The sequence below is a fragment of the Pongo abelii genome, chromosome 19 (assembly GCF_028885655.2).
Source record: "Pongo abelii isolate AG06213 chromosome 19, NHGRI_mPonAbe1-v2.0_pri, whole genome shotgun sequence".
NCBI classification, from domain to species: Eukaryota; Metazoa; Chordata; class Mammalia; order Primates; family Hominidae; genus Pongo; species Pongo abelii.
This window is the reverse complement of record NC_072004.2, coordinates 3,678,824-3,686,697: the sequence shown is the minus strand read 5'-3', so window position 1 is coordinate 3,686,697 and position 7,874 is coordinate 3,678,824. Positions and strand designations below refer to the sequence as shown.

The window sequence follows — 7,874 nt, the reverse complement described above, 5'->3', positions numbered from 1 at the left end:
CAGCTCTGCCACAGTTCACTGTGTGTCCTTGGGGGAAGTGGCTTAAGTCTCCAAGCCTCCTCTGTGAGTCAAGGATAATAACAGCTTTTTTTTTTTTTTTTTTTTTTTTTTAAATAGAGACAGTTTCACTATGTGGACCAGGCTGTTCTCAAACTCCTGGGCTCAAATGATACGCCCCCACCTCAGCCTTCCAAAGTGCTGGGATTACAGGCATGAGCTACTGCCCCCGGACAATAATAGCTTTTAGCAGGGTTGAGGAAAGACCTGTAAACAGCGCCTGGCATACAGTCGGGCTCTGCCCCTCAATCTATCCACCCTCTCAATGGTGGAGTCCACTAGTTGTTCCGGATATCTGTTCTCCCTGTAGCAATTCAGTCCTTCGTTCTTGGTTGGGCATGTGGCTACCCAGAATGGAAGTTGCATTTCCCAGCTTCCTCTTGCCGCTGGGTCTGGTCATGTAAGTTCAAGTGGTATATGTGAAAGTGCCATGTGGCAACTTCTGGGAACTTTCCCGAAAAGAGAGCTGGTGCAGACCCTCTGCCCTCTTCTTCATCCTTTTCTCCACTCCACTGCCTGGAATGCGTATGTGATTGCTGGAGCTCTAGCTGCTATCCTGAACCATGAGGTCAAAAGCCACACCCAGAAGTTGCTGGAATTATTCATTCAACAAACATCCATTGAGCACCTATGCCATGCGACAGGCTGTGTGCTGGGCGAATCAGGCACAGAGCTTGCCATCCAGGAGCTCCCAGTCCCGATGAGGAACAGGCAGGTAAACAGATGCCAGGTACAAGGAAGTACCTGGGTGGGGCCACTAACCCATGCTGGAAGTGGGGAGGTCATGGAGAAGGTTTCCAGGCAGAAGTAGGATTGAACTGAACCCTGAAAGACGAGTAGGCGTTAAACAGGCAGGTGGTTGGGAGTAAGGTTATACAGGGCTTGATTAGACCTATTCTCAGGGTGAGCCATAGAAAATGCCTCTCGGTGGACTTGCGTTCCTGAAAACTTGCTCTGGCTGCCAGGTAGAGAAAGGCTAGTAGTAGGTGAGACTGGATGGGGCTAGAGGCCAGGGCAGAGGCTGCTGCAGCAATCAGGGGCAAGATGGTGGTAGCCTGAGCTAAGGGAGGGGAAGTGGGGTGGAGAGGAGTGGGCCGATTCCAGGGATAGTTAAGAGGCAGCATGGCAGGGCCTGGAGATGGACTGGTTGGAGCAGGAAACAGGGAGGCAGCAGCAGGTGACTCCCAGGCTCCTGGCTCCACTTCGAGACAGGGACACAGGAGGTTAGATTTGGGGGAAGGATATGGGGCAAGTGGTGGTGCCAGAGGATTCACACGCGGAGGTGTTAGGGGAAGAGGTGGGGGCAGAGTCCCCAGGAACAGCCACAGCGAAGGTCACCTCACTGTCCTGCTGAGTTCCCTCCACTCCCTCGGCCCTCACTAGGCCATTCCTGTCGCCGGCTCACCGAGCAAGCACTTCACTCTGTGCTAAGCCACCTCTCGGCCTCTCTGCCCCCGCCCCGCAGAAGCTGCACTCCTGGGCCTGCCATTCAGGGCCTTCCTCCCAGGGCCTCGCCCCTCCCTCGCACGCACCGCGCCTCGCCCGGGAGGGAGGGGCGCTCTGTCTCCTGCAGGCCGGGATGGGGGCGCAAAGGGTTTGGCGGGGAAGCACGGTCCCCTGCAGGCCCAGGTGAAGGGCCCACGCCACGGCCGGGAGGGACTTCGGGGACCCCAGGACGCCGGGGGCGTGGCGAGGTCGGCCCCGCCGCAGGGGAGGGAGGGCCCCTACAGCGCAGCCCGCCGCGGTCCCTTGGTCCAGGAGGGGGCGGGAGTCCCGGGCTCCGATTGGGCGGCGCTGGCGGGGCCGTTCGCTCCGACCAATGAGCGCGGGCCGGGCGCGGCGGTGGGCGGGGCAACGAGCACTGCCGGGAGCCGCGGCGCCCGCGGGCTGAGCTCGGCGATCTGGGCCCCAGCGAGGCGGTGGGGCGGGGCAGGGCGCGCAGCAGGAGCGAGCGGGGCCGCCCGCCGGGCCGCGGAGACTGTCGCCCGGCGCCCAGGTAGGGATCGGCGGGGAGGGGACGCGGGCTAGGAGCAGGAGGGCGAACGCCTTAACACCTGCCCCGAGCCTGCAAGAGAGAGGCGTGGGGGTCTGCGAGGCCGCGTCTACGAGGGAGCTGGGATCTGGTCAGGGCGGGGATCCTTCCCCTTCTGTCTGCGGGGCCGGGTCTGCGAGGTGCCTCGCGGAGTCTGCTCGGGTCTGCGCCGGCCACCGGGACCGCATCGCCGCGGGTGCCCCGCCGTCTGCGTTCTTCCCCGCTTCTGTCTGCGGACCGCATCCATCCCCGGTGCACCGTCCCCCGCGCCCGGCTCCTGGTGGAGGCCGCGTCTGTGCGGAGTGGGCCCGGCCCGGGGCACCCACGTGCGGTTCTCCGCGGAGCGCTCCTCCCACGGCCCTCCGGAGCGTCTTCCTGCAGGAGCCGGGGGCGGGGTGGGAGATGAATGGGGCGGCGGCGGCGCGCGGCTCTGGCTGCGCAGGGTCCTGCCTTGGCTGGGGCGAGAGGGGGCGGCAGAGGCGGGCGCTGCGGCTTCGGGGCCCGGGAAGCGCAGGGCTGGTGGCTGGGGGGGTGTCCACGTGCGCAGGGACTTGCGTGTGCTGTTTGGAGGCGGGTGTGCGTTTGTCACGTGGACGCGAGAGTGTGCCTGTGTCTGCGTGGGGGGTGCAGGACAGGATGGAGTGGTGTGTGAGGGCGGGTCACGCGGACACGGGCGTGTGCCTGTCAGGGGAGGGGGTGTGCTCAAGTCTTGGCGTTGCAGGGCTGTGCAGAGAAGGCTGTGTCACAGGCCACACCACTGGGCCTTGGTGGTGTCTGCAGGGCGGGCACAGGAGTGTGGGAGGGACACACAGCCTGTGCGCTGGAGGATCCCAGGGAAGTGGCACTGGCCTCCCCAAGCCCTGCCCTCTTTCCTCCAGTACATACAAATTGACCCCCCACTGCGTCCCAGGCGCACACACTCTGGGGACCCTTCGCCTCCTCCTCCTCCTCGGTGTCCCACCATCAGTCCTCACAGCAGCCACGGGAGTCGTTTTAAACCTCACCTAACGGAGGCACTCCTCTGCTCACAACCTCCCCCTGGCTTTGGGGGCCTCCTGGGCTCTGTCCACCAAGCTCTCCCCACTCCCAAACCAAGCCCGGAGTTCCAGCGAGGAAATGACTCTCCTATGCACCGTGCGAACTTCCATCCTCTCCTCGTCCTGAAATCCTGCTCAGTGGTCAGAAGAGAGCTCAGGTGCCACTTCCTTTAGGAAGCCATCCCTGAGGCCAGCACGAGTGAGGGGGCTTTCTCGCCAGATGTAACTCCTCTTGCTATCAGGTGCCTCTTATGTGGGGAAGACTCCACTCCAGCCACGTCAGCCTCCCTGCTGTTCTTCATACTGAGCAAGCACTGTCCCCTCATGGCGTTTGCACCTGCTGGTCCCTGCGCCTTAAATGCTCTTCCCCAGGTAGCTACACTGCCTACTCCCCCTTCCTTCCTTCAGGTGTCTGCTCCAATCCTGCACCCAAAAGGCCTTCCTCAACCACACTGTATCAGCAGCATCTCCCAGCCCCTTTCTCTTGATCCTTCTTACTCTGCTGTATTTTTCTTCCTAGTATGCACCACTTGACATATCATATGTGAATCACTGGTTTTCTTGGTTGTTGCTTCTTGCCCCCACGAGAAATTAAACTGTATGAGAGCAGAGACTTGGTCTTTTTGGTTCACTGCTGTATCTCCCCACACAGGCTTGCACAGAGCCTGGCAAGACAGCAGGTGCTCCGTGACTATTTGTGCTTGCATCCCAGACATCCATGTCCCTGGCTGCTCCCTAGCCTGTGACACCCCCCCCCCCACCCCCAGTCTGAAGCCACTTCTGATCCTCTATCCATGACATTCCAAGTTCCTGGAAGGCCAGGTCTGGGAGAACTGTAACCACATTTGCATGTTGGAAATCCCTCTAGCAGCTGGTGGGGAGGATGGGGTAGGGTGGCGTGGAGGTGTTAGCCTGGAGTCAGGGAAGACCGACATGGCGGGAAACGAAGCAGTGGGTAGAATCTGGACTTCTAAGGGGTTTGACTTGGTGAGCTCACCCAGCCGGTAGTGGGGAGATCAGGGAGGGCTCTCAGAAGAGGCGATGTCTGAGCTGTCCTCCAGGCAGCAGAGGAGAGGGAGGTGTGTTCCTGGCAGAAGGCACAGCTTGTACAGAGGCCTGGCAGCAGAACAGAGTCTGCAATTTGGGAAGCTGTGGTGTGTCTGGAGTGGAGAGTAAGTGTGGCAACAGGGAAAGGACGAGTGACAAGGAGGGCTCCCGGATTGCTGGCCTAGGTTGGGAAAGAATGGGGAGGGTGTGGTACCCGTCTCGCAATGGAGACAGAGGAGGATGAGCAGGTTTGGGGAAGATGCTGAGTTGAATCTGGGGCCTGTTGGATCTGAGCTGCTCGGGAACATGGACGGGGAGGCGGCAGCTAGCTGGAAAGAGTGGGGCTGGAGGCATAGACCTGGTGTGGAGGATGAAGAGGGACAGAGGGTGAGGCCTGGACACCATCAGCCTCCGTGGGTGGGCCAGGACGATGCGCTGGGGGTGGCTGTGCTGAGTCAGGCAATAGCCCGTATCGGTGCTTGGGGGCTCCCCGGGGATGGTGGGAGCGGGCGTCCTCACGGCAGGAGTCGTCAAGCATGACTTGGCACCAGACGCCTGGGCCTCCCTCAAGGGGACTGAGTCATCCCGGGTGGGGGTGGGAGCTGCGGAGGGCACCCGTTGCCAGGGCCATCCAGATACTCGTCAGGATCATAAACACGGCTCCAGTGAGGCGGCCCAGGGATGTGAGGACCACCTTCTGTGTCTGGCCTGGGTGGCCGCCACCTCTGCGGCTTTCCCTTCTGTTTGGTCCTCTGCTGGTCAGGGCTCTCCATCGCCTCGCCTGGACGTAGCTGGTCCCCTGCCTCGGCTTGGCACTGGGGTTCACAGTGGCCTTCCAGAGCTCAGAATGAGGCCTGACCAGAGCCTGAAGTCCTCCCAGGCGGAGCTACTCGAACCCGCGTGGATGGCAGCGGGGTCTGCCTGCTCTGTCCTGCTCTGGGACTCCTTTGAGGGATGCAGCTGGATGGAGCATGTCCTGAGGAAGAAGCCAGGCCACGCGGGCGTCTGGAGCCAGGGACCCACATTCCTTGGGAGTGGTCAGATGCTTGGGGGGTGGGTACAGCCTGGGAGGAGAAACCTGGGTGGGGGGTATGTGCCAGGCCATCTTGGAGCTGGGGGCAGAGGTGGGGTGGGACCTTGTACATCAAGGCTCTCTTGGACGCTTCTAGACACAGCCACATCCCCACAGTGCTGTGGCACAAACTACTCCTGTGTCCATACCTCATTCTGTTCCTTCCATCGCCCTGGGAGTTGGCAGGACGGTGGCCTTCTGCTTGATGCACGTGTTAGGAAACAGAGGCTCCAAGAGGCTCAATGACTTGTCTGAGGCAGCAGATCCCCAGCCTGGGAGGACAGGATTGCAGTAGTTTTTCCCAAAGAGGGAGGGCTTGAGTCTGGCTGTTCATGGCCACAGGACTAAGCCAGTGCCCATGCCGGTAGGAATCCTTTGCTTTACCATGGGCCTGGGTCCCAGCCTGTCTGTCCGTCTTTCTGTTTGCCTACATGGCCCTAGTTATCCACCGAATTAAGTTTCCACAGAGTATCTACTGAGGCCTGAGCTCGGGAAGGGCCTTGAGACACCCCGTGTGTGAGCCTCCAGATGGGCCTGGGTTTCCTCCTGGGGCGCAGAATCCAGCCCAGCAGTCAGTGCCAGGCTGGTGGGACCAGTGACTATGGGGAACAGTCCAGATATGAGCTCTGGGATCAGGCTCCCAGGGCCCCCAGGGGTGCGGGCCACCCCCCTACCCTGGGCATAGGTACACGGAGACCTGCAGGCACACATGCGCATAAGCACACCTGCACACACATACATCACACCGAGGTTTTCATCTCCATGCAGTGCGCTCCTGTGTGGGGACCCACCCCCCACACACACACACACACACACACACACACACACACACACACACACACACACACACACACACACACACACACACACACACACACACACACACACACACGCCGCCACCCCGGTCTACAGCCTGCGCACACATATTCCCTCCTGTGTGGACACATGCCCTCACACACGCGGCCGGGGCGCCAGGCCCTGTCTCCTGGACACGCGGCAGGAACCTCGGGCCTCCCCGGCTGGCCGCCTCCCTCGCAGACGCGCTTAGTCACCTGAATTTGATCCAGGCGGGAGGGAGGGATGGGGAGCCTGACGTCAGCCCTCGCAGCCGCCTTCCGCCCGCCCGCGCATCCATCTGGGCTGCAGCGTGTCCCGAGCAATCACAACAGCGGCAGCACAACAACAACTCACTTTTACGGCACCTCCTTAGTGGCAGGCCCTGTTCTGAGTGCCTTAGGGGCATTCCCTCCTCAGCATCTCACCACGTGCGGTGAGGTGAGACCCACTAGAACCCCATTTTGCAGGCGAGGAAAACCCAAGGCACAGAGGCGAAGCCACCTGCTCACGGGCTCCCAGCCAGGAAAGGGTGCAGCCTGGCTGCCTGGCTTCAGAGCCTGGGCGCCAGACCGGGTAACAGGGCTCAGGCTGGAACAGGAAGCCTTCTGCCCTGACTTGTTGGGTGACCCCGGGCCCACCCCCACCCGCTGGGCCTCCCTCTACCTGTCTAAGAAAAGCAGGGAAAGGTGTTCAAGGTTAAAGGAGGATGGCCTCTTGCTAGAATGGCAACCTTAAGGAAATACGCAAATTTTATGGGCCTGGACAGCCTGTGGCTTCTGCCTGTGGTAGCTCTGAGTCCCGTAGTCCCTGCCTAGGGCCAAAGAGCAGGAGCTCCTGACTCTGGAGTTCATTCTCTTATATGTACTGGGGCCTGAGGCTTGCTGGGGTTGCCTCTCTGAGGCTGCTTTCTCATCTGTCTAATGGGGACAGGGCTGTAACAATCACTATGGCAACCACTCATTTATTCAACAAATATTTATCAAGTTCCTATCACATGCCAGGCACTGATGATCTTCTGGAGACAAGGCAGATGAGAGTCCTAATCTCATGAAACTTACATTTGGGAGGGCAAAACAAGGCGTGCGGAGTGAGGGGAAGGGGCGGAGGGGTGGGCCACCTGCTGGGAGGAGCCTGATGGGGCCTGGAGGGCGTTCCCAGCTTTGGCTTCCTCCTTCCTATGCTGTCTGGTTTCCAAGCTCTCCCCGAAGCTCCAGCCCCACTCACTGTCCCTCTCACCTCCTCCAGGGAGGCCTCCCTATGTCACAGCCTCTCACCTCCTCCAGGGAGTCCTCCTTATGCCACAGCCCCACTCCCTGTCCCCTCTCACCTCCTCCAGGGAGGCCTCCCTGTGCCACAGCCCCACTCACTGTCTCCTCTCACTTCCTCCAGGGAGGCCTCCTTGTGCCACAGCCGCACTCACTGTCTGCTGCCCTCTCTTCCAAGGAGGCCTCCCTGATACTCTTGCCTCACTCAGCCTTCTCACCTCCTTCACCTCCTCCAGGAAGGCCTCCTTGATGTTCCAGCCTCACTAACTCCCTCTCCCTCCTCTGGGTCCAGCTTCCATGCCCTTTCCTGTTCCCAGTGTGGAGCCTCCTCTCTTCCTTTCTCCATGTCAGCACCAGCCCCACCGCCTCCAGGCTTCCACTCATTCAACACACTGCGTACCAGGCACAGCAGGTCTGGACCTCACCCTCACCCTCAGTCTACCTCCACACCCTGCTGTGAGCCTAGGAAATATGGGAAGGCAGGGAATCCACAGGACAAGTCGGGAGACTGGGGCTCAGAGTTGGGA

At 60.7% G+C, this 7,874-nt stretch overlaps 1 protein-coding gene across 2 annotated transcripts in view; it reads left to right on the top strand.

Moving 5' to 3' along the window:
* The first annotated feature begins 1,940 nt into the window (after window positions 1-1,940).
* Window positions 1,941-7,874, top strand: part of CAMKK1 (calcium/calmodulin dependent protein kinase kinase 1) — a 32,829-nt gene continuing 26,895 nt past the window's right edge. For both annotated transcript variants that reach the window (XM_054535376.2, XM_024235518.3), the window contains exon 1: window positions 1,941-2,053. The gene's annotated coding sequence lies outside the window, so the exon portion shown is untranslated. The remainder of the gene's footprint in view (window positions 2,054-7,874) is intronic.